This window comes from Amblyomma americanum, chromosome 5, assembly GCF_052857255.1.
Source record: "Amblyomma americanum isolate KBUSLIRL-KWMA chromosome 5, ASM5285725v1, whole genome shotgun sequence".
NCBI classification, from domain to species: domain Eukaryota; kingdom Metazoa; phylum Arthropoda; class Arachnida; order Ixodida; family Ixodidae; genus Amblyomma; species Amblyomma americanum.
The window spans coordinates 130,278,510-130,305,948 of record NC_135501.1 but is presented as its reverse complement, the minus strand read 5'-3'; positions in this window follow the sequence as shown (position 1 = coordinate 130,305,948).

Below are 27,439 nucleotides of genomic sequence, written 5' to 3'. Positions count from 1 at the left end.
ACTTCCCCAGAGTGTATGATGGGTGTTGAAATCTCCTATGATGACCCAGGGATTGGAAGTTGAGGAAAGGATGTCTTGTAGTCTTTTGTAATCAAATCGACTTGACGGAGATAGGTAGGCGCCTACAAAAGTAAAAGCCAGATTCTTTTTCCTTACGTTTAGGCATATATATTGATTACTGTCATTAGGAGGTACAGGCTGATGAGTGTAGGTGAGGTCACGGCGAATAAACACCAAAACCTTACTGTTTTCATAAACAGCTGACGACATATATGACTCATATCCAGAAAGCCTGATTTTGTTCGATAAGTTCGGCTCGCAAATGACGATAATGGGAAACATATTGGCGTCCACGAAGCGACGGAAATCCGAAAGGCGCGCTTTGAGTCCGCGGGCATTCCACTGAAAAATAGCTGCTTGTCGGACCTCTTCCCTAAAAGACGAAGGCTGTGGAGCCATGATCTACTCAAGGGTAGCAAGCACCGGACTCAGAGCGTCCAGTACTTGAAGCGCACTTCTGGCAGACGGTGTGTGCATGTTGCTTAGCAGCACGCGAATGGCATTCATTAAAGGCCTAATAAGTGCTATAACTTGCTCATCTGTGTTCCGCGACTCCTCGGATACAGCACCTTGCTGTACTTGGGGCGGCTTCTTCTGCGGCTCTTCTGGCGGTCGTGTACGCGGAAGTGGCGGCCATTCCTTTGTGGAAAGTGATCTGGCAGTTTTCACCCTTCCAACATCGGTGTTCGGAGTGCTGGAAACGTTCGCTGATGATGATGCTTGACGAGGTGACTTTTCCTGAAAGCTTGATGTTTTCCGCCGTGAAGGCCTTCGTCGGTGACGTCGTCTTCGCCGTACTTTCACAGCGGCCTCTTTGTGGGTAGAGTTGTCTCTCACCATTTGTTGAAGAATGGTGATCTCTTTCTTGATCTTGGGACAGTCTTTGGAAGAGGCGCAGTGATCAGCTTGACAGTTAGGACACTTCAACGTGGTTGCGCAGCAGTTGTCTTCTGAGTGGGGTTCGGCACATCGAGTGCACACTGCCGAATTTATGCAAACACCCTTCACATGTCCAATCTTCTGACAATTGAAGCATTGCATAGGTCTTGGAATAAATGGTCGAACCTGGTGGCGAAAGTGGCCGACCTTCACGTAGGGTGGAAGGCAGTCGCCTTTGAAGGTTATGCTCACACAACGTGAGTTGCCGAGGCGACCAACATGCACAATCACGTTGTGTTCACTTGTTGGTTTTATCAGAATTGGTAGGTCTGCATTAGATATTTCATTGTCAATGTCATACATGACTCCTGTTATGTTGGCACTATTCGTTGGCACGATGGATCGGACCTTGATGTTTCCCAGCTGCGTTACATGTTGTAGTATGGTCAATGCGCTCGGGCTCTTCACATCGATTGCCAGGATGTTTCGTCTAGTATTTATCCTAACATCCTTGATCTCATTTGGCACGGTGTTTTCTAGATACACGGAGAGTGCTTGCCTGTTCAGGACGCGCAGGTTGTCGGTAGCGTTCTGTGGCACAAACAGGATGGAGTGAGGCCATCGCTGAGGAGCTGTTTTCACAGTGTCCGAGCTGGACGCCGAAGATGAGTTGATAATTCTTCGTTTGGCCTTGCGGTACTGGACAAGACGAAAGCTGTCTTCCGAGGACTCGTCACCTGATGCGCAGTACAGGTCTGTGTCCTCGCTACCACTCGACGTATTTCTTCGCTTCCGCGAACCGATGTGCGCGGGTGAATGGGAACCGGGAGGATCCTCGGGGTGTTGTACATCCATCACCGCGATGGAGGGGGCGGTAGACCCCACAGGTGCAGTAAGAAGTCTAGAAATACACAGAGACGGGCGAGATGTGTTCCGCAAGAGAAGCACTTCATCTTCTTCTCACCGAGCTCAAACATCTGCAGGCACTGCGTAGCAAGCAATCCGAAGGAAGAACATCAATGTCAAGTCAAGTGCATGGTCTGTGGAGGCGAGCACCAGACCGTCGCAAGGCAATGCAAAGACTCAAGTCAGCGGCAGAGCTAAAAGGGCTCCCGCAACAAGGGGCGCAGCAGCAGTGAAGGAGTCGTAGCCGCAGCAAGAGACGCCGGCCGAGATGGTTCAGCACGGAGCGAGATAAGAGTGGCAGTCATCCTCTCAACCAGGACGAGGGAGCCTTCCGTCAGCGCAGCCAGAACCAGAGCCGGGGTCGCAGCGGCAGCAGCGGAGGACCCATTGACGAGTCCTTCCCACCCCAAGGCCAAAAAACACATAACACCACCCAAACCACAACAGCAATAGCAGACCAAGAGCGGCGTTAAGGTGAGCTGGGGAGCAGGCCCTCCCAAATCACTTTTTCCGCAAAATGGGCAAAACAATAATGATGACAAAGAGGAAATCAAAAAGATTAGGAAAGAGCTAGAGCTCGTTAGAGAGGAAAACAAGCAGCTCAAAGAAAGACTGAAGGAATACATCAGTGAGCAGCAAACTCTTAGAACAGGCACCCCGGTGGACGTCCAACGCCACCACGGAGTCCAACTCCCCCACTAGTCGTAAAGGCAAGTAATGCAGAGAACGGCATGGAAATCCTTCTACGCAGCATACAAAATCAAATATCACAAATGCAGTCGCCAATGCAGCAGCAACAGCAGGAAAACCAGTATTTCCGTAGCTATATCAAAAGCCAAACTGTTCAAAAAATTACAATCGAAGCCCGGGATAGGCTATACAACTAAAGAATATTTGGGAACAAAAACCAAACTAGCAAAAATAAGACAACGTAATGGCAGGCAACCGCAAGCTAAATATATGGCAGTGTAACTGTCGGGGTCACCTGCGCAAGCAGGGACTACTGCAGCAATTCATATACACGCAGGGCTCACCGCCTGATTTAATTATCTTACAAGAAACTAATATAACTCCGGTTTTAAAAGAATACCAGTGCCAGGAAAATGGACGCATGGCAAGTCTAATTAATAATCACCTAGTCACCATAGCGCATGACGAAACTGAGGACACGGGGATAGAGCACGTTATAACGGAGGTTATTCCCAAAAAGAAGCATAAACCCAAAAGCACTTTCCTAGTAAACCTATATAGCCCACCCAGACAGAAGAGATGCAATTTCAATAAGCTTTTCATGGAGGCGGGAAGACTAGCTAAATCCAACACTGCTTATCGCGGGAGACTTCAACGCGAGAGACCCCAGCTGGGGCTACCATAAAGGAGAGAAAAAAGGACAACTAATCTGTATAACAGCGGAAAATGCAAACTGCACCATACTAACAGATGAGAACCAACCAATGCGACTAGGGAACAGCGTTAGCCCAGACACGTGCCCAGACCTGACTTTTGTCAGAGGGGCGCGGCAGGTCGAGTGGGAGAACTTGCTGGAGAACCAGGGACGTGACCACTATGTAATCAAGGTCACCCTTGAAGCAGCTAATACTAAAAGAAAGATTGGAACCGCCCACATAAAAGACTGCGACGCTTTCCGGGGCGATTGTGGGCAGATGCAAGGTGCAATCACCTCAATAGAGGAATGAAGCAAGCAGCTGAAAGAGTTGCAGAAACAAAACACGCAAGAGATAGACAGAACGGAAGTCACACCGGAAGTGGATCCGAGGCTGTTTAGGCTATGGGAAGCAAGGCGAGGCCTCACAAAGAGATGGAAAAGACAGAAGCTTAACAGGAAGCTACGACTCAAGATCGCAGAGGTCATCAAGAAGGCAGAGGAGTATGCGGCACACCTGGCCAGACAGGGGTGGGAGCAGTTCAGCAGCTCTCTGAACGGCACCCTTAGCACGGCCAGAACGTGGAGGATACTCGAAGCCCTCATGCATCCAACAAAGACCAAAGCAGAAAGTGGGAAAGCAATTCAGAGGCTGGTGCACCACAGCAAAGGGTCAGATAAAGAGAACCTGGAGGCAGTCAAGAAGAAGTGCTATGGCACAGACAAGCCGCAAGGATACCAAGAAGAATATCAAGGGGAGGAGAACCCGCACATCGACAGGCCGATAACCAATGAAGAGGTTTATGCGGCCATCAGGGCGGTCACCAGAAACACAGCAGCAGGAGCCGATAAAATCAGAAACTCGCTAATTCGCAACCTCAGCGATGAAGCGGTGATGCAACTCACAGACTACCTCAATACACTGTGGACAGAAGGCACACTGCCACAGAATTGGAAGCATGTAGAAGTTGTGATGATTCCCAAGCCAGGCAAGGAGTTGGAGATAAACAATTTGCTCCCTATCTCGCTCACGTCGTGCCTAGGAAAGCGTTTTGAGAGTCATCACAAGGAGAATACAACAATACCTGGAAGATGAAGATCTGTACCCGCACAGCATGTTCGGCTTCAGAACAAATCTATCGACGCAGGACATCCTGTTACAGATCAAGGAGGAAGTCGCAGAAGCCGCCCCGAAAACAGGGGAGAACATCATCATGGCACTAGACATCAAGGGCGCGTTCGATAACGTCAGCCATGGCGCCATCATGGAAGGGCTAAGCACTGCCAACTGCGGAAGAAGAGTACACGACTACGTAAGGGCCTTCCTGTCAAACCGCACAGCTACGGTTGGACTGCAGGACCTACGCAGCAAGGTCTTCCAAACACGAAACAAAGGCACCCCGCAAGGCTCAGTGATCTCGCCGGTCCTCTTCAACATAGCCATGATTGCGCTAGGCAGAGAGCTGAGCCAGATAGAGGGGATACAGCACGCTATGTATTCCGATGATATAACGACTGGATCAGCCAGGGCTCCCCGGGGCAAAAACAAGATCTCCTGCAGCAAGCATCTACATGCGTGGAGAACTACGTCAGAGAGAGAGGCCTGGCATGCTCCTACCAGAAGTCGGTAATTCTACGAGTGGGCAAGAGACATCCAAAGAAATATACAACATAAAAATTGACGGGGAGGTCCTCCCGGAACGCAACATGATCAGAGTGTTGGGAATGTCGATCCAAAGCAGCGGGAAGTGCAGCCACACCCTAAGTCTTCTACAACAATCAATGCAACAGGTCAGCAGAATGATCACCAGAGTATCATAGAGAAGATTTGGCATGAAGGAGAGTGACACGATCCAGTTAGTCAAGAGCCTCGTGGTCAGCCGCATAACATACTCACTCCCTTACCACAAGATGACACAGCACGAAAAAGAACAAGCAGACACTTTAATCAGGAAGGCTTTCAGGACGGCCCTAAATATACCAAGAAATATAGAAAACAAGAAGCTCCTCAATTTGGGAGTCCACAATACGTTTGACAAGCTAAAGGAAGCTCAAATAGGGGCCTAAATGCTCTATTTAGAATGGCACAAAAGTGTTTAAAATACTGGTCTGCAATTTATCGTTCTCAGGCTATCAGTCCGATGTTAAACAACGACGCATTTATTGGACATAAAAAGCACGATATTATTGGCTTGCAAATCATTTCTCTTTGACTCCTGTCTGTGCTGCACATTTAGGCATACCTATAGAAATAAAAATATTAAAACAGTCTTGGGAAATAACCAGGAGAAGAGAAAAATTGCATTCGCTTACCCTAAGGGCACAATGAAGCATTAGGACTAGATTCTTCGCAAAAAGTTAAAAAAAGACGCTACATATAGCTGCCGCTGTCATAAAAGTGGTGCTGAACTAAGCCTAATTTCGAAGTAGCCTTCGAATGATTCGGAACGTGCATGGCTGTGGGAAATTGCACCATTTATCAGGATCCAAGTGAGGACCTCCTATTCGAATTTGGTTGCCCGATTTGACTTTCGCCGGAGGGTGCAGAGCTTGGTAGAGTTTTGCGTTATCTGCCGGCAACTGTCTATCCTTGAGCATTGATTCCCTAGCTCTGGCGTATTCCTACGCTGGAGGAATTTTTCATACTGGTGTGATGAAAACAGCGATGACAACATCAACGACAACGACAGCTTGAAACAGGAGCAGCTCGGACAGTAAAGGGAGCAATGTAAAACAGAAACGTTTGTTTCGAATAAAATGTAGGCTTTTCTATTCTCCCTTCCATTTCATTCATTTCTTACCACTTCCCTTGATCGCGTTGATGATTGTTTAGATATCAGCCTCCGTGTTACCCCCAGTTGCACCACGATGGTAGTATTCAAGGGGTAGTAGATCCACTTACCGTGCAAAGCGTGCTGGCATGAATTAGTGTTGAGGCAAGTAGCGAGAGGGCAAAAACACAGCGTGGTGAAGACCGACAAGGTAAGGGAGCGTGCGTATGGTACCCGCCAGAGAGTATGCATCGACACAAAACCATCCCCAATGAAGCGGAATGCTTGCGGGCTTCTTTACTTGAACAGTAACGAACCACGCATTCCAGAAGGTGTCCAGTCCAACCGTAGAGGGCACGACAGCAAGCTGTTCGTGTCGGGAAGCGTATTCCTTTCGACAACGCAGCATACCTTTAAACAAAGTGCAGTGCTAAAAAAACATGAAAATTGGCGGTGGTTTAGTTTTGGTTCAACCTGGAGTGATTCGATAGCTACAGCTGGCCGGGTGGAATTTGCTAAGTTGAATTGCGAAGACAGTCCATCGCCGCTCCGTTACGCTGGGCGTTCCTCCTTCATCTTCGTCCTACTTGACACGGCGCATGCGCACAACCATTGCATCTCGGTTTCGCCGGCGCGCCGCGCCGCCAGCAGCAGCAGCTGCTGCGCACCACGTGGCTCGTCACGTGACCAACCACTTGACGAACCACGGGATCAGCCACTGCTCCGGGCCGCCGGCAGCTGCTCCACACCACGTCACCAACCCTGTTACAGTGTGGCGGCGCAGCCACGCTGAAGGCTCGAAATGCTACCGTAATGTAGCTATCGTTGAAAAACTGTTGACTCATCCACTCAAAATATATGGTCACATCGGTGCACTGTTTAGTGCAGGCAGAAAGAAACTAACTCATAGGAACCGTAAAATAGTCGACGCTACCACTGAGCACTGGATTGCTTGGAGTAGAGCGAACGACGCTTCTCTTGGAAAAGTTCTTTGTTCTGACCATTTACCCTTCCTGTACATCGGTGGCATTCTTCATCGCACGCCGTGACAATGAGAAGTGCACTGACCAAGCGCATTGAATGGAAATCGGGCAGCTGTTTAGTCCTATATGGATGATATCGGCCCCTTGTGAAGTGTATTCCTCGGTCTTGCGCATCGGCTTTCTCCATCAACAAGCTTCACCCTACTTGCTTCATTGTACCCGTTTTAAGCTCAATGTACTTTTTTGAGGCAAAAATTTTTTTCCGAAGCCCGCAGCTGTGGTGGATAGATACAGAGTAGTGACGTGTATACAGAGCCGTTCCTATGTTCGAGAAGATGACCATGGATACCCTGTGTGTAAACTACGAGTGCTTCATTCCAGAAAGATGTCGTACACTCTGTTTGCGCATTGCTGTCGCAAGAACTCATCCATCTACGCCGTTAAACATGCTGAGGAAGCGCAGCGGTTGTGTAACTTTGTCACTCGTTTACCCTTGATGCATGCGGTGATGCACTCCACGAAAGATGGCCTTCGGGAAAAAGAAATGCAGATTGTAATTTTCTGTTTCAAATGGCATATGCCGTCACGAAAGCACTTAAAGCAACTGCCTCTTTTCCACAGTCTTCCCTTCATTATGTTGAATGGAATGTCATCATTCCGCTCAAGTACATGATCTTCCTGAGGCGAATAATTCCAGCGAACTCTTGAAATTATGTGCCTTTCAGATTTTGACAGGATGGCTGTCCTTAACGTTTCTTTTTACCCATTGAACTGTGGAGCAATATGCTATTTATAAGCACGCACGCAAATCCACGAAAACATCAAACTCTGCGCATCATCCTCTGTGCACATGTGCGGAGGGCTAAATAGGATTTGCCTTCTTTACGACAGTTTCTTGATTATTCCAAGAACTGAAACTCGCTTCGCAAGATTGCATGAAGCTTGTAGGAACTGTATGAGAAAATCTTGTTCCCTTTTAACAAATGATATTCGAAACAAATTTTACTCCTTTATTTTTTATTGCATTCAAATTTTTAAAACCATATCAAGGCACAAAGCGTCGCCGGGCATCCCATCTTTGTTCTAAAGTAAACACAACGTTTGTGCATACCTCTTCTCAGTTAAGAAATCTACGATCGGAACTAAAAGTTAGCATGCGTTGAGAATGCGAATACAGCCGATTGTATTGTTGACTGCTGCGCGCCTGCAACGCCCAAATCGCATAAAAGTTACCTGATGCCTGTGATTGATTTATTTGAATCATATTATCATTGCTACTAGTTTAACACAATGTTTTCATTTGATACATCATGCCCAAGACTAAGAGATATTTTTTGTTGCATGTTGTTGCTTGTTTCTTTCTTCTGTTCTATATCTTTGGGGTCTTTATTGAGGGACCATAGGGTACAGAGACTAGGGGAAAATATACGCAGAGAAAAAAAGCGGTTTTATAACCTGGACACATTGTTTATTGTGTAAATAGTTTGTACATATCACTTCTCACCCTATTATCTCTTTCTGTCCCCTCACCTCTATCGTTTCATTTCTCCATTCTGCCTGCTATCCTTTATTTCCGCTGCCCAAGCTCAGCTGCTTCAGAGTCGATGGCAGAAGCCGGGGCTAGCAAAAATCTTTTCCTTCCTTTTAACTATTATTTTAATAAAAACCACTACCACCACCATTACTCTACAAGGCTGCCCTAATAAGACCCTTGATTACTGACAACGGCACTTGCAGGTAAAACTCCGCTGTTTGAAATCCTAATATTGCCCTTGTCCAAATGGCAGAAGACAGCATTCGCGTGGCCGGGTGTTGCCAGTGATGCGAGCAAAAAATCTCTTGGAGCAAAGAGAGAAGAAAAAATGCGAAGCGCAGGAGAAAACAGGCCGTTGTCAGGATGTAATGTCAGTCCGCTTATCCGATCGAAGAGCATTGCTCTCTCGACCAACTCCTCTGGCCACAGAGCCGATCGATGGAGAGGATGGGTGTGGGGCTGTTCCTCTTGATGAACGGGAATCACTGATCCGTGCCCAGCACTAGCCATTTCTCTCCCTGAATGGTATTTCTTTGGTATGCCTTGGCGGTCCTCATTGTGCTACGTGTGACATTTCGTTCTTAGTCTCGAGTAGGCTCTGAGCCAGACTGGGAAATTAGCGTTGCGCTATTGCAAAATTATGGAGCACATTTTTACACTATACAAAGCAGCACTAAAGCATGGAAACATACATCTACCCCGTAAGCACGACAGTCTCTAGACTCACCCGCCATGTTGGCCTTCTTGCTGCACTGTGCGGTTTGTGGTTTCAATATTCTAGTGACATTTTCTGACGCGTAGTTGTTGCGTGTCATCGATATAGAAAAACAGCGCTATAATACGCGGACGGATTTACGTCTTGCATTATGCGCTACCTGCTTTAAACTCATGTGCCCTTACCAAGCGCTGATCCTTGTTACCGGGAATTTTCATCCATCATAGAGATAATTTTAGCTTGTTTTAAACTAAATTTTTCTTTCTTGTTAATAGCAGTTTAGTTAAGTGAACTTCAGGTAATGCGTTTTATGTCTCCTTAGAAGGAAACCAGGCTGCGGCAATTTGCACCAAATTTTGTTATTAGACGTACTTTTCTTTCCTCCAAGACAAATGATTTGAAATTGGGCAGGTGAATGATGACCTTGCTGCGCTCATGCAATTTTAATGGTCACTACAGAGTGCCGCAAAATTGGCTTATCCCGCACGGTGTACAACCTTCTCCCTAAATCATAATAATACTGGTGTTATGAAGCAATTCTGCGCTAGGCAAAATCCACAGCCTTCTGAATACCGACCCTGCACAATACAGAAAAAGGAACTTCTGGTAACGATCGCGCGTATTAACATGTCTTGCTTGCTTTCGATAGCGACCTCGGTACGCAGCAAAGTAGTCACGCACGAGACTCAGTGAATAACTGCGCGGAGCGAGATGGAATGATAAAGCTGCAACATAATCAAACGTATGAGGTTGTATCCCCTCATATGCAAACAATACGTAAGAGGAGCCACGAGAGACCATAATCTTGGGACGTTTCCAGAGGCGGCAGGGTAGAGGAAGGATCGATATCCCATAACGTGGATGGAATGGCTCTACGTATTTGTTACGCACGAATGCACACTGTGCGTTCGGGAGTCGGCAGCAGAGCGCAGAGCTAGGGCAGATAGCGACTTTCGTATTCAGAGTCCTTGTGAAGGCTTTGTCAGATATATATGGCTTCGAAGCTCGGCACTTTTGTTTGTTGTTGCTGAAAGATGAGAGCAGCGGTGATTCTGTTCGGCGACTGCTGAGCACACTTGCTGCTACCACCGCAGCCAACTGATTCCGTTCTCCGTGGTCGCAGGTCAGCCCAATAAACAAACTTTTTTGCTAGCTATTTTCGCTGTCTTCCTTTGTGCGAGACTGCCGACACCACTGCGCGACAATATTACTCGAAAAAACAATAACATTTTTCACACCTAGTGTTGACACAGCGAATAATTACTTCGCGTAGGGCGTGGTAATCACTGGACTGAAAACTCGTTTTAAAATATTCGTTTTTGAGGAGGCTAATTATAAAAAACTTGCCTCACGAGCCCTCAGAGCAACTTCCCTGATACCTTTTTCTCCTTTTTTATGATTGCAAAAATTAAAAACGTTCGCTTTTCTTGTTCATGCTTTCTTTTATTTTCTCGTTCTAAATGTCAGCACCTAACAAACTGATAAAGTTACGTGCACTCTGCATTGTCATCTTTTATTGAGTCCTAGACGCCGTCTTTATTCCGGCTCCAAGAAAAAATGCCCGCTACTATCCAGCGTAGTTTCCAGGAACAATTTCTAAAACTGAATTCGGAATAGTTGAGGTTAAATGTTAGTAGAGAATATCTTAGGAATGTGCGATTTGTTAATCAAACTGCCTTCCTTTGTAACTGAGTAGACAAACTGGAAAGCATGACTGAGGACAGTACAGTCAAAGAAAGCAATGTGAAGGGTAATCATCAGCTCCAAAGTGATGATCAAAAGTTCTGATCTCTTTCAGTAGAGAACACCCGTCTTCGATTAGCCACAAAGCAATAAAATCATTAAACAATATCGCAGATTAGGGCATATAGCCACTGCAGATCCGGACAGTGAGCGTTAACTATCTGGGAGAGAAAAAATTGTCGTGGAGTGCATTTCAGAGGTATAGGCTTCCTGCGCTGGAGCTTTAAAGGCACAGAAGTGCTCCTCGTGGTTGCTGAAGAAAGTGGCTGGGTAGGACTATGCCCACTCTGTGCGTGCTGCAGCGCGTATCCCGCCAGCATACTAAGCAGACTTGCCCTTTGCTCGGTGCCTTTGTGAGTGCGAAGAGAGTTTATATGTATCCCGGACGTCGCTCACAAAGTAATAGAGACAGAAAAAACTGGTCAGTAAGAGCACACGATATAGTAATATACCCTTCAAAATCTTGAACAAGAAGTGGTCTTACGCCGGAGAGGTACGCTAAGACACGATAACGAACCGCCCTTATTTGTAATGCATGCCCAAAATTTCAAATTAAGGAAATCCCAGCAGGGAGGGGAACTGACAGGTCGGCAGATGGAATTGAGAACATAATGTAAAGTGACGGCAGCTAAGACAGGATGTGGCAAACTGTTTGGATAAGGATAGCATTTTGTCCTTCACTGGATGCTGTCAGGCTGATGATGACCATCATCATCTTGGCAAAGCGAGAACGATAGGCCCAAAAGACTTATTGGGTAAAGGCGAAACTTAACAGTGCACGGAGCACTTTAGCCCGTATGCGAAGCTCTTTTCTAAATATAAACCATTTGTACATTGGCGTACACTGAGTCTTTCTGAACAGAGGTAAGACAAACGGGTTGCTTCAGGACACCAACAGAGCGAACAGGGAGGGCTGAGCGTTAGGCTGCTGAACCAACGTTTCGACAAGAGAACTCGCCCTCTTCGCCCAGACAGCGGTCATACAAAAATAGGTCTTTTTGTCGAAACGTTAGCTGAGCAGCTTAAGACTATTCTCCCATTTATTCACTACGCTTGTGCTGCGTCTTTCTGTGCAACCTAAAATGAAAGACTAGCTTTCAGTGCTAGTACCGTTTTGGCCATTTCTTTGTCTCTTTAAGCCTTATGATAATAAGAATAATGGATTGCGATATGGTAAATAAAACCCCGAAACCCCATAACTTCAATTGTAGGTGTAGTGTAGCGGAATATGGCTTATGCCAAAGTGAATTAGTGTTTAGTGGGAGAGGCCTATCCTACTCTTGACTTGCCCCAAGTGGGTCACGAAAACGATGATAGCAACATGATTCCGTCTAAACCGCGCTTTCAATTGAACAGTCAGATTCTGAACACGCTTTTTTACGCAATGATTTGTCAGTTATAAAGGTCAGCCCTTAATCAGCTCTATCAGATCGCTTTTCAAATTATGGTTCCTTTCCTTCTGCCGCCAGTCGATCAGAACTCGTAAGATGAGCGTTGCAGCTCTCTTTTGTACACGCAAATGAAGGAGGCAGTCTATTGTGCAGCACAAGCTACGAATCATGCATTCGTCCCGCGTCGTACTGCACTGCGTACTGCACTGCACGCCCACGCAAAGCCAGGTCCGTCCTGGTCATGGCGTTTTAAAGTGAAATGCCATAAACTGACCTCGTGCAGTTCCTGTTGAAGGTCGTGCTTTTGTTGCGGCTTAAGCTGACCTTAACATTCCCGTATTTTTTCTGTCCCTTTTGCGCGATTTCTCTCCTGAGCACAGCGCAGCAAACTTTGCGTACTGTGCTTTCTGCGCTGTGACCAAGTGCTACACAAAATGTTTCAGCGTTTAACTACAGCAAGTCGCCTAAAAATAGCTGCGCACAGTTTCGCAGCTTTGCGCCAGAAGTGCCTCCCCAGCATTGAAAGAAATAATCCTGTGGCGAGTAACAATAGCGTTGTTCCCGAGTTAAGACCAGTTAAATCTTGCTCGCGTAACGCATCCCCTGCTTCAAGATTTTTTGCGTCCTCCTTGCATACTGCGCATTCTTTTGGTCTTATTGCAGAGGTAATTTGTACATTGCATAAAAAAGCGTTCTTCTCCTTAGCGGGTTGAATCTCATGTGACTTCCTTAAATCGGAAGTCGCCTACTTTCATTCCTTCATTATTCCAGCACCCTAAATGCGGGCCTCTACTTTGCGCACAGATGCCTACTCATAGGCGCACATTTCCTGATTTTGTGAACGTTCTTTGCAGAGAAACTCTTCTATCCATCTTGCACTGATGTGTCCATCAGTAAATGACAGTCAAGAAAGGGCGCTATGAAAAAGTGTATCTGTGCAATTGCATTCTCGCGCAGTGTTTAACATTTTGCACCGTTGTAACATGGGGCGTGATTCTTATAGCCGCACACTAAGATAGCAAAACCTACGCAGTCAACATTTTTATGTAAATAAGCCGTAAATTTGGTGGTGTAACTCTCTGACGCGGCACGTATCTCATGCGAGACGTGGTACTGGAGGCTTCCAGATTAATTTAGGCCAGCTGGTATTCATTAAGGCAGACTGACCGTACAAAGGACCGGGGCGATTTTGTATTACCGCGACTGCGTTAAGAGTGCCGCTCAACGGAAACCGCCCTGTCGTCTTCGTCGGAGACGGTGGCGGCGTGTGAGCGAAACATCCACACTGAAGCAACCTCGGTAGGCCTCCTGGATGGAAGGTGGACCACTTAGGTCACCTGACCTTGCGACGTGAACGCAACCTACTTACCGGATTGTGAACTAACTACCCACCGTGGCAAGTAGCAGTTAAGTGAATGATTGCTCGCGAGCGGTTCTATGGGTAGAGAAACATGGGTGTCAGAATTATTACCCGCGGCTGTGTTAGAACCAGCCACCTGCTGGAGCATCGGTGTATCTCTTAACTGCCGCTTAGCTGCACCATGAATGCTATAAGGACCCGCCGTGTTCTCTCAATGTTACGGTAAAGAATAACTAATTCCGCATAAGCAAGCATTATATCACTAACGCTTCGCGCCAAATTCTCAACGAGGAGCTGAATTGTGCCCTGCAGTTTTTTCACTTCTATCAAAATTTTGTAGCCGCTGCTGGAACGGAACCCACCACCTTGAGATCGAAGCTGAATGAGAAATTCACTGAAACACCGTGGTGACTCAATTTATAGATTATGGTTTGATTTTAAACCTGCAGAGATGTTTCGCAGAAAATGAATCCTTAGCATTTGATTTTTAGGAAAATAGCGCATTACAGACTTGACATCGTACGCAAGGTGTGTTCTTCATTCTGATATAGAATTACGGCTTCTACCACATGTATTCATATTTATTCGCAGCTTTCGTTTAAAAAGGTTCCATCATATCCACTCCACAAAGACATCACTCAATCCTGTGCCTCCATCGTCATTGACATCTCATTACGCCCGATAGAGGTCAAGAAACTCAATCATATCTCTGTAATTAATCCTGTCCTGTGCCATCCGCAGCCGCCGTATGTCCAAAAACTTCGCAATCTCATGCGCCCACCTATCATTTTCCCGCTGCCTACTACACTTGCCTTCTCCTGGAATCCAGTCAGTTTTTCTTAATGACAATCGGTTATATCGTCTTCGCATAACATGCTCTGCCCAAGCCCATTTCTTCTTGTTGATTTTGACTAGGATGTCATTAACCCGGGTTTATTCTCCGCCCAACTCTGCTCTCTTCCTCTCTCTTAACGTCATTCTCTTCCACAGCTTTCTGCTTGGCTGAGTTAACTTTTTCGCTTGTCTTAACATTTCTTGCAGCGTCTGAGTACTTTCAATGTGTGCTTTCCGGCACTGCTTGTTCACTCTAAAATTACGAAACAGTCCTTGCCACTTCAGACATAACTGTTGCTCATAAACTACGCTCACATCGCGAAGCCACCCACGAGAATGGAAGCCGCTCGTTAATTTATTGAATAAACGCATACTGAATAAAAAAATTACGCAGGACACTTAATACTACTTACGCGCTGTGAATGCGAAAGTGCGCATGCCGAGTATTTGGCTGCGGCGTTGGCGCGCTACTATAATGCAGTGCCCAGCAAAGCTGATCAGTTCGCGCCGCCCGAATCGAAGTTTATAAAGACGACGATACATAAACCAAGTGCGAGAGACTGGCAGCTTAGCGCGTGGGCTGTTTTTTTTTTTTTTTATTGAAGAAGTGTGCCATGAGGCATAAGTTGAAAAAGAAAAGGGGGGAAGGAATGCACGGGATTGAAAGTTAAAAGAAGGAGTGAAGAACCGTTGCGCTGAGGTAGTCGCAGAGGTTGTTAATGAAACGGTTGTCCATTGTCCACTTCACGAAGTCACTTTCGCGGTTCCACCGCAGGCCCACCTCCCTGAGGAGCCGGTTTCTGATAGCAGCCGTCGCTGGGCACGTCCACAACAAGTGCCGCACATCACAAATGTCCGGTGCAGCGCTACAGTGAGGGCACCTGTCAGGTAGTGGCAGATCTTTGGCACGCCTCCGATGACGGACAGATGGTGTCAGAGCCGCCCCTGCCCGAATCCGGCACACGGATACCTCCTCCTGCCGAGTAAGACTACGGGGGAGAGGGTGCGAACACGGAGGAATTAGAGCGCGTGTTCGCTGGCGCAGAACTTCGGAATCGGAAACGTGGGACAGGAACGGATCTGGGGGAAGAGGGGAAGGTGGCGGATCGTCTAATGTATGAAGATGAGCCATAGCATCCGCTTGAATGTTCTGTGGATCCTGGGCATGGCCGCGAATCCAGTGTATGCGCACAGGACATGGATACTTTGCGCAGAGCACATGAATAGATTGTGAAATCTGGAACGTTCGTCGAACAGCCTTCAGCTGTTTAAGGGCGGCGCGGGAGTCGGTGTAAACGTGAACTGTATTGAATGTTGGAACGAGCGGAAGGGAAGCAATGGCATTGTAAATGGCTTGAAGTTCTAATACCAGGGGAGTGCACGTATCCGCAGTATACGTCGCGCGAGAGTTGAGATGCGGATGAGATGGACTATACACAGCAGTAACTCCCCTCTCTGCAGAATGAGATGCATCCGTGTATAATATGCACCCTTCAGGCAGATACGCTGCTGATACCGACGGGGAAACAGTGGGGCGATTGTCAGTGAGCTGGCAATAGGACCACGGTGGAAGTGTCTTTAAACGATGAAGTTTGAGAGACTGTTTTCGAGCTCTATTTGCCACCCGTTGGTCAATGATTTCACTGAGTGTATTAAGTTGGGCGAACTCCTGTAGCACAGGTATGGGTGTTAAACGAGGCAGATATGTTTTGACGCGCATAACCTCACGATTGATACCTTCAAGGGAGTCCCACTGTCTGCGGGTGAGACGTTGAAATGGAGCCTGATATACTATCCGTGGCTGAAGGATAGAGCGCACAAGCTGGCGGGCCGTATGAGCACGTGCGCCACCAGAGCGCATAGCTATGCGACGAATCAGACCTAGTGTAGCGTGAGCTGATTTACGGGTGGCTGTCAGCCACGGGGTGCCAGTCCCAGATGTATGGAGGAGAAGAGCAAGAATACGAACAGTTTCTACCTGAGGAATCAGAGAATTATGTACCGTAAAATTTAAAGAGGAGCTTTCCGTAAGGCGGCTTTATTTCCAATTCGAATGAAACATGATTTAGTAGGAGAGAGTGTTAGACCCAGAGGTGGGAGGCGAGATGTCAATACATCCAGCGCGTGTTGAAGGACCGACTGATGAATAGACGCATCTGGATGACAGCACCACAAGGTGATATCATCGGCATATGCAAGCACGCGGATAGAAGGGATGGTCTCTAGGGCTCGAACAAGAGGAATTAAAGCCACATTAAATAATGTGGGGGCGAGAACGGAGCCCTGCGGCACTCCTCTATGGGAAGTGAAATTACCAAAGGGATTTCCGTGGACACGCACGCTGAATGTTCGATTTGCTAAAAAGGCGTGAATGGAGAGGAGGAACCGGTGAGGGAGACCAAGAGATTGAAGAGAGGCAAGAATGGCAGAGTGAAGGATGTTATCATATGCCTTTGTTATGTCTGTAGCGATTACGGTTCGTACATGGTGACTTTGTGGAGAGTGGTCAAGCTCGTCAGCAGCCAAAGTAGCAAGGCCGTCCTCCGATCCAATTTGGGGGCGGAAACCAATTTGGGAATCTGGGTAACAATCATGGGATTCCAGCCACCATGATAAGCGTGCGTCTAGATTGTTTTCATATAGCTTGCAGATGGTAGGGGTAAGAGAAATTGGACGAAGGGCCGAGAGAGATACTGGAGGCTGACCTGACTTGGGTATTGGAACCACAATAGAATGCTTCCAGTCTCTCGGCATGACGCCAGAAAGCCACACTTCGTTAAAAGTATCAAGTAGGGTTTCCAAAGCCCTCCCTTCCAAGTTACGGAATGAGGAGTTAGGTATGCCGTCGTGCCCGGGAGTAGTAGAAGTTTTTAAACGGTCAATGGAGGCCAGCAGCTCTGCCATGGTGAGGTCAGAAGTAATCCCATCGGGGGGCTCTGTTACCAATAAGTCAGGTGGAGACGTAGCGGTGCAGTCGTGGTTCGGAAAAAATTGACGGGCCGCTTGTTGTGCAAATGTGTCCTCATCCACATTTAGCGCGAGGCGAATGCTCTCTGTGTAATCTGCAACCTGAGAAGGGCGCTCCATGGCGTGAAACACTCTCCAAAGATGTCGATTACCCTGCGTAGAGGACAGGCGGGCACACCATGCAGCCCAGCGTTGCCTGCCTAGCCGCTTTGCATAGCGCCGCGCCCGTGCGGTAGCGCGGTGAAGAGTAGGAAGAGCCGAAGGGTCATCGGGGTGACGAGTAGCGTAAAGATCCGCCTGGCGACGAAGAGCCCACAGATTCAAGAGATGTATGTCCGGGTTTGGGTCGTCCTCATTTACAGTAGTGGTAATAGTGTGAGTAGCGAGAACAGCAGATAGAGTAGACAATGCTGAAGAGGGGTTGAATGTAGATAAATGATTGTCTGCGCGTACAGAGTCCCATGATGTTATTTGTACAGTGCGGCGTATTTTTCGTAGACGCGTAGGCGTGAGGGAGATAATAATAGGGCTGTGATCGCTACCCCAAGTATCAGAACCAACCACCCAACAAGGGTTACCGGGGCCTAACCACCAAGTCAAATCAGGTGAATACGGGCCACCTCGTGGGCGGGTAGAAGTATTCGGGTGGTTTAAAAGTTGAAAGGAATGATCCGAAAAGCTCCCTTGGATGTGTGAGCCCCTTGAGGAATCCGATGGGTAACCCCACGCAGTGTGTGCGCCGTTCAAGTCACCACCAATAAGAATAGGGATACCCGAGTTGGTAGAACGTAGAAAACGAACCCATCCCAGATTGGGAGGTGCGGAGCCAGGACGACTATAAAAAGAAACTAGAATAAGGGGTGTGCGTGCAGGTTTTACGAGAAGAGCGGCAACCTCTTGACGTGTGTTGCACCACCGTGAAAGGTCGAGAGGCGTGTGCGGAACTGAACTGTGAATATAAATTGCAGATTTACCTGGGCTGAGGGAGGGGGCGGTGCAACGGCGATCAGGGATAGATGGTGAATGGTATGCGCAGAAACCTGAAAGGCGTGGGAGTGCATTATGCTCTTGCAGTAGGAACGCCCATGCCCTCAGCTTTCCGTCGCGAAGGCGGATGTTCACTTCAGAGGCCTTATTAGCGAATCCTCGACAGTTCCACTGCACCACCACCGATGATGATGCGCTATCCATGACGAGGCCGAAGAGCTTCCACGATGAGGGATGTCACCTGCTTCATCAGCGCTAATATCTTATCCACTGTCTGGGTAGTCACGGCTAACAGGTGGTCGGCACCTGATTGTGGGCCAGTGCTTACCCTAGGTGATTCCTCTGATGATTGCTCCCGAGTTATGAGAATTCTTCGAGAGGATTGAGAACGACGCTGTTCCCGGCGCTGGGTGAGTTCGTCTAGTCGGCGGCGAGCCTCCGCGATTGCATTGTCTAAAGCTGTGTCTTCATCTGTGGTATCCACATGTGATGGATGCACTGGACGGTTTGGCGTACCATTTGATACGGGAAGTTGAGCCGCTTGTGCATATGTACGCTGGCGAGGAGACGTATGGTGAGCAGCAGGCTCAGAGAAAGGAAGTTCAGGGAAGTTTTTGTCGTCACATGCGAGAGCTGCAAAGCGATTACTTGCAGGAACATCCATTTTTGCAGGCGACTTGTGAAACTTCTTCACTTGCTTCTTCTTTGGACAAGCGGGGGAGCGAATGTCATGGTCCGGCGATTTTCACAGGGCACAATGAGCTGTTGGTTCATTCATGTCGGCCACAGCTGCTGGCTTAGGGCAGGTATTTTGCATATGTCCTTCTTTGTGGCAGTGATAGCAAAAAATACGACGAGGTCGGAAGGGCTGTGGTTTGACGATCGCACCGTAGTAGGTAAGGTACTTCGGAAGAGTCAACGGGCCTTGCAGGATGAGCGGGTATGAGCCCCGGCGATCCATAGGCCGTGCTTGCAGTACAACATGAGTTGAGCAGCAAATATTTGCGCGCACCTCCTCGGGAGGGCTCGTGCTGTCGACATGATAAACCATGCAGCGGAGTGTGTCAGGACCAGATGCAAAATATATTTGCACCGGGACATGCTTGCTGTCATCCAGGGGGATCCGCGTAACTGCGCAATGTTTCTGGGCGTCCATCAAGGATGACAAGTTTACCGTGATGGTGTTCGATGGGCGATGGACGACAAACCCGCAGTAGTTCGAAGAGCCAAGGGCATCGTCAATTGTGGCTTGAACATTCCGGGCAGGGATGGCAGTCATATCAAAGCGCAATGTAGGCTTGATGGTAATGCGGAACGAGTTCGCAGCAGGCGGAAGAGAGCCTTGACTCACGGGAGGCATCTGTGGAGGAGGCTCAGACGCTGGTGACGGCCCTTGGTGGGAATACTGAACTGGCGCGACGGGCACAGTTTCTTGAGGGAGTGCCACGGGCACGGAGGCGGTAGAGCAGTCCATGTCACAGGCCAAAGTCGTAGCATCGGAAGACGGCGCAGGCTGGAGGCCCAGAGGCGCTGGCGATTGCGTGGACGTGGAGGCTGCGTCAGGTGGCAACAGAGCGGGCATCCGCGTAGCCGTCGTCGACAACGCAGAATCCATGCAGACGCGTAGCGCGGCCTCGCTCGGCAGCGCCGAGCTAAGCCTAGCTTGCCCCTGAGGGTTCCGGTTGGGTTTTCGCACTTGAGAATGCGCCCGCCGTGCCGGGAATTTCTCTGCAGGGGCGTCGTCAGCATTCGGTCTCACGGAGGGCACTGTCCGACCCACACCACACGCGAGAACACAGCGAAAAGCGAAAACACAAACCTAGAAGCAGACACGTAGCCACCCACTAGGTCTTCGTGGGCTGTTATGCTGCAGTACAGTAGTGATGTGCCCTCTGTTGCGTCCATTCTCGTGCTTTTGTTTGGGCGTGTCGTATTCTAAATTTTGTTGATCTAAGATTGTTTTCTTCATGGTTTTTGCATAGTTCGTATACCTATAATATTGCCTCACTGTAATAGGTAAATACCATGTCTAGAAAAAAGCGGTGATAGCGTAGTCCTATATAGAGGTGGCGAGCTAAGTTGACCTGCTTGCACCGGCCTCGGTTCGAGACGCACATCTGCATAAATTTTATATACCGCAGTTTTATTTCTTATTAATTTCTTAAATTTCTATTTTATACCAAACCCGGCGCGAGAGACTGGCGATTTAGCGCGCGGTTTTTATGCTACGACTATGTCGCAGTGCTCTAATAAGACATCCAGCGAAGCTGAACTGTTCGCGTCAGCATGAATTCGAAACCCACTTCTGAAGAAAATTATTTTTCTTTCTGTCCTGACGATGTAGGCAGGGCCGATAACCTCTCGAAGTCGCGTGGGTTTTGACTCCGTTTCCCGTGGACGGAAGCCGGATTTTCTGACTGATGAGCCAAATATTGACCAGGGTTTACAGCGCAGGCAGGCAAACACAGGAAGGAACGAAGTGACCGAACATAGCGCTAACAACTCAGGCAGTTTCTTGACCAATTAGTCGCTTATATATTACATCAGTTGCTCATATCAACTAAACAAACTGGCAGGATAACGTCGCAAGAAATCAAAACAAGTAAAATTCCGTCATCGCACAAAGTGAAGGCATGAAACTAGTTCTCTTACAGCGCGAGATATTTCAGTTCTCTTTTTGACAGCAAAATTGAGGAGTCGCTGACACACGACCTGCTGGACTTCGCAATCTCATTCGCTTCGATGATCTCTCTTCCTAGCGGCGTCGTACGTCTGCGCATCACTACTGCATTATCTAGCCTAGGAGCACAACTACTGCCTTTCATAACGTGTTCGAGCACTTTATGGCCGGAATTATTTATAACATCATTTTCGTGCTCCATTAACCTCTTATTTAGGCACCGCACAGTTTGACCAATATACCGCTTACCACAAGTCAGCGGTATGGAGCATACGACGTTCTTCGAACATACTACGAAGTGCTTTTGGTGCCGTTTTGAACAGGGTACATGCAAGTCTTCCGCATTCACTCTCTTTCAACTTCTGGAGAGTTTGTCAGGTGCGCAGTAAACCACCTTGACACCAGACCTGCCCCGATCTTTTCAAGTTTTTGCCAAATCCCGTGAAGGTACGGATAACTTCCACCTTCTTTTCATCCGTTTGATCGGGCCGCCCGCTTACTCGTTTCTTCAGCAGGTCTTCGACAACTGCCTTCAACAAGGATGGCTTGTAGCCTGCGCTTGAGAGGCGCGCACTTGACCCTTGAAGCTGCACCCTACTAAATGGGGGCAGCACTTGTTCAAAGCGCTTGTGAGGCACGATTTTGCGATGTCTCTTTTAACCAACTTGGAGTGTGCCGAGATGTAAGGGAGCAGAGGTTTGGTGCCCCTTGGTTTGAAGGCCCAACAGACACGTCTACTTGAAAAGGGAAATCCTAGATCTAAAAACCTGATTAAATCTTTTCCCGGTAATTCGTGCGTCACCTCTAATGGTGCTAGGCACTCGAAAACATGTTTGATGCTTGGTCACACATGCAGAAAACGATTCCTTGCCACACTCCACAAAAACAAGAAAGTCATCAACGATTCTGAAAGCTTGTAAAACGGTGGTGTCACGAAAGCGGGCATGCAGCAACCTGTCACATGCTGACAAAAAGGTGTCAATTAGGCATGGTGCTAGGCAAGAGCTAATGCAGATTCCTGGCTTTTGAATTATTGTGACATCATTCCATTGAGCATACGTCCACCTCAGGTACATTGTTAGTAGTTAAATGAAGTTGGCGACCGATAATCCACAATGATTTTGGAAGGCAATAGCACCGTGTCTGTCAATGCAATCGCGGACGTTCGTCAAAAGAGATTCGTGGGGAATAGAATAATACAGGTCTTCGATATCAACTGAAAATGCTGAGAAATGCTTATGGCTATGGCTTTCTAAAGACTAAATTACTTCTTCAGAGTTTTTCACCCTGTAGGGGTCGTTTGTACTCAAAACCCTCAAATTTTCTTCTAGCAACCCGGCTACTGAGTGTTGCCAGGAGCCCCGTTCCGAAACAATGGCTCTAAACGGGCATGCATCCTTTTGAGTCTTCGCGCTGGCAAATATTTCCAAGGCCCATTTTTCTCCGTTGTCAACAAGGCTTCGTAGCTTGTCTTAACTTTAGCTTGTCATAGCTTTAGTCTTAAGTTCCTGCAACAAGTTTCTTGCACTTCGTTTCTTCCTGTGTTTGTCTGCGCTGTAAACTCACGTTAGTATACACCAACTAGCCTGCAAAAACGTTCTCGCGAGCCATATAGTGCTTTCGCCTTAAAAAGCAGACTTAAATGTGGACTGAATAAAGAGCGCTTAACGCAGGTGGACACGTGCCGAAGGCAACTGTAGGTTTTCTGGACAACGCGAAACTTCTCGCGACGTAGTACGCGCCTGAGGCATCAAACGAATGCGGCCAAGAGCTCGTTTTAATTCACTGCTTTCTGTTAAGGCGGACTAAAAAACAATACACAATCGTAAACGCGACCTACAGTATTTTCAATGGTGTCACCGGCCTGATTCAAAATTTTAAACGCCACCTAAGTGCTCAACTGAATCCATAACAAAGCCGACGCCGCGGCTCAGTCGCTATGTCACTCCGCTGCTGACCCAGAAGACGCGGGTTCGATCCCGGCCGCGACGGTCGAATTTCGATTAAGGCGATATTCTAGAGGCCCGTGTACTGGCGACGTCAGTGCACGTTAAAGAACCCCAGGTGGCCGAAATTTCTGAAGCCCTTCCCTACTGCGTCCCTCATATCCTGAGTCGCTTTGGGACGTTAAATACTAATAAATCAAACCAATCCATAGCAACAGGCTCCATTTACAGCTGCGCTCTGCCATTGGCGCTTAAGAGAAAAACCGTACATTGTGCAGCGCTTTCAGATGCAAGCAAGTGCGTCTGAGACAGAAGTACAATCGAATGCAATCATTAAACCGGCAAGACGCATTACACGAAATAGTGCTTCGTGCCACCGATATGCATTAAAGATGTGAATGGTATTATAATGACAAGACAGAGGTGAAAGTTCACATGTTAACTTTGGACGCTTTGTGCAAGCTGCCGCAGAAGGCCCATTTTCTTAGCCGTACCAATAGTCTTATGCAATTAGGAGGCCACGCTACAAGTGGACAAGGCAGGCGTGACGTCCTTAATTTGGTGAACACGGACATACGTGCCTAAGGAAGGTAGATATTTTATGCACAGACGCCAGCATGCACTCAGCAATCCCCTCTCAGTTCTCCAAGTCAGTGGTTTTTCCATCCGCATGGGCTAGCTTGCAAGCAGACCACTCGGGACACCCTCCCTGGATTGATGGCTGCGCTGTGCCACACAGCACGCAACCGTTTTAGCTCATCAGGTCAGGAGAAACAAGCTCGACGTACAATCGGATACAGAACGAGCTCCTGCTCAACTGCGGGATTATTGCAGGTGCTACGCGTCGAACATGCGGTTCTAAGCGTCCTGCGCGCCGAACAGTTAAGTGTAAACAAGAGGGAATAGACGTGGTAGAAACACTTTTTTGTCACAAGTTTGTAGTGTACTGATATCGGTAAAATAATTTTTTAAGGAAAGTTAATCGCGCAATAACTGTCTCAATTCTCGGTGGACGCTTCTAACACGCCGCATAGTAGTGTAGAAAGGAAAGAGTGAAATAAGAAAGGAGTGCTGTGGTACAGGAATTTTGTGCAATTTCGACCACCTGTGGATATTTTAAAGGCACTGACATGCCACAACACGCGGGCATCGTTTGCGACTAGCCTCCAGCAAAACGCGGCCGCCCTGGCCGGGTTCGAGCCCAGGTACTCGGATCTGTACCTGAGCGCTCTAACCACTCAGACAACGAGGCGGGTATCAGGGTTGTAACCATGTCTACGTGTCGAGGGTGCCCCGCCTTCCTTCACCAATCGGGAGGCTCGCTTGTTCAGGGCTCTTCGCATCGGAGCACACCGCTTCCTTCATTGTCCAGCATCACCGGACGTGCGAATTCGGTGAACAGCGCGCCTTGCTCTGCACTTGTTACCAGGTCACTTACAGCCGACTCGCCTACGCCAATGCCCGCCAGTTTCAAAGAAGGCGCTATTAGAACCCGCTGCCTAGGCAGATTAGGGGGAGACAAAAGAGCGGCTGACTGCTAGGACGAGCAGAAGAGGAAACGCGGCCGAGGGGTATACTTTGTGCTGAATCCTTATTACGCAGTAGCTTACCCCGTGTAGTTTTTTTTTACATTTCGATATATTAAAACAAACTTTGAACTGTAATATTTAACAATGAATTTGAAAAACAAATTTCCGCGCTCACAAGCTCAAAACGTGATAAAAAAAAAAACATTATCTTTCCCCGCAACCCGGGATGCCTCCTGTCATTAATCGGTAATTTCCAATTTGTATGCAGGTACCCAACACAGCTTTTCCGCGCCCTGAATTTTTTAACTAAGTTTTCGAGTTTTGCTTTCCACCTGCGCGCAGTGAGAAACACCGACTTGTGCGTAGGCCCTTAGCTCCCAGATAGATAATTACGCTGTTTAAAAAGCGAATATTTTATTTCCGGAAAAAACAGAGCAAAAAATATACAGCCTGCATTATACCAATGTCAATTTGGCGCAGGTTGTCCTATGCATATCTCTAACACCATAAATACATTACACAAGTGGAATGAAAAAATGAACTTTGTGATATTTTTAAGCGCTCTTATCCTATGTGCGGTCTTGGTTGCCATAACGTCTTCAAATAAAATAACAAGTTCAAACTTAGTATGCAAATTCTTTCGTCTAGACATTTTTAATGTTTTTTTACTATTGCGGTTTGTCAATGTGTGCAGAATGAACCGTCTATAGCATTTCTTCCTCTTTTTGGATCAAATATTGCTGTCAGCAGAGAATTTAGTCACATGTGAACAAAGCATAGCCCTAGCTCCATCCGGGTGTCATGCTTCTATCATGCATGCTTTAATAACTATTGCAACAGACGTAAATAATGGCAAAACTTTTTTTGCTTAGATGGATTTATTCAGATAAGTAGTAAGCAGTTGTTAACGCCATAGATTCAAAGTTCCTGTTGAGCGGAAACCCTGTGTAGTTGGCGTCCTCGCCGTTGTGTGCTGAAAAGCCGGATTTGTCGAAAGGACCGTTACGTCAGACATGAAGCTGCAAGGTAAAACGTGATTAGAAAATGGATACCTGATCCTTACAAGGTCGCAACGCGAGCTACACATCGTTAGGACATTTAATTACATAAAACAAGATAATTATGGTGAAAAGAAGACACAGTTTATTAGTCGGGAATCGAACCCCGACCCGTTGGTTGCAAATAAGACAAGCTACTCCCACAAAGCCAAGCTGGTACGTTCGCAGTACTTCTTTAAAGCGGGGCTTTATATTGCCGTAAATCTGTGTCCTGTGTTCATTCCTCACAGCTGCCATCTCGCTGCTTTTTCGGTTTGTTTGTGATGCAAGAGGCGATCAGATTTATCTAGATTGATCGCATCCAGGTGGAGGTCAGCTGATTCTACGTTGTTCAAGAATGTTGTGGTAACTTTGCACTTCATATCTCGGGAGTTCGCTTTCAGCTTGAAATTGAGCACGGCCATAAACAGCGGGCATTCTCTTCGACGACCACAGAGCACGCTTGTTGCTACGCCGCCGCTAAGTCATTCACCTCTTTCTCTGCGCAAGTCAGCCTAATAAAGAGTTTTGTTTGAAAACCATCTCCGCTCTCTTCTTGGGCACTGGACTGCCGTCACTTCTACGTGATATCTGGTGGAGGTGCTGGGTTTCGATATCTCAGTGCCTCTCGAACCTTCGCCTCGAACTTTAGAGAGCACCTAAAAAGGCTTCCAACAATACTAGAGGCAACCAAGTCGCCCGGTCTTGAAAGCAGAGAAGTGCCACTTTGCCTATGAAGAGCTGCTGTTTCTACGCCACATCGTTTGCAAGTAGGTAGTGCGTCCAGACCACCCGAAAACGGCTCCTATCGCACAATTACCACCGCCGACCGATAAGAAAGCTGCGCGCAGATTCATCGACTGTGCCCATATTACCGTAGATTTGTCAAGAACTTTTCGCGTGTCGCAAAACCTCTTACCCCTCTGATCTCTGACAAAGGCAGATGTACCATTTAAACAGGAAGCGCCACAAGCAGAAGCCTTCAGGTGTCTTCAGCGTCGTTTAGGGTCCCCACCGATCCTTGGGCACTTTGATGGAAACGACGACACTGAAATTTATACCGACGCAAGCAGCGTAGGCTGAGGCGCTGTCCTCGTTCAGAAAGCAGACGTAATGGAGAAAGCAATCGCATACGCTAGCCGTTTTCTGTCCAAGGCTGAGGCTAACTATTCGGCAACTGAGAAGGAGTGCCTTGCCATCATCTGGGCTACTTCAAAATTCCGCCCCTACCTGTACGGACGACCGTCCAAGGTAGTCAGGGATCACAACGCACTAAACTGGCTTGTCAGTTTGAAGGACCCCTTCATCCACCTCGCTCGATGGAGCCTGCGTCTCCAAGAGTTTGACGTCACCGTTGTTTACAAGTCCGTACGCAAGCACTCTCAGGCCACCTGCCTATCACATTGGACATCTTTACAAACTATAATTTCACCTTGCATATTTTATACTCATACATTCTTCACTCAGTGCACTTTGTTAGCCCAAATGTCGGACGGCGCAATTCATCTTTTTATATGTAACATCATTACTCGACGGTGCGTCTTAGTACACATTTAATGGCGGCATTTTATCTTCTCTTTTTATTTGTTTTAGTTTAACCTTTTCGCTCCGCTCTCCTCCTGCCTTTATCTCGCAAATTCCCTTCCCTACGCAGAGTTTCATGCCAGTGATTTTTTGAACGCTGGCTAAATTCCGTTTCCTTTTTTCATTAAAGGGCATCTCTCTCTTTACCT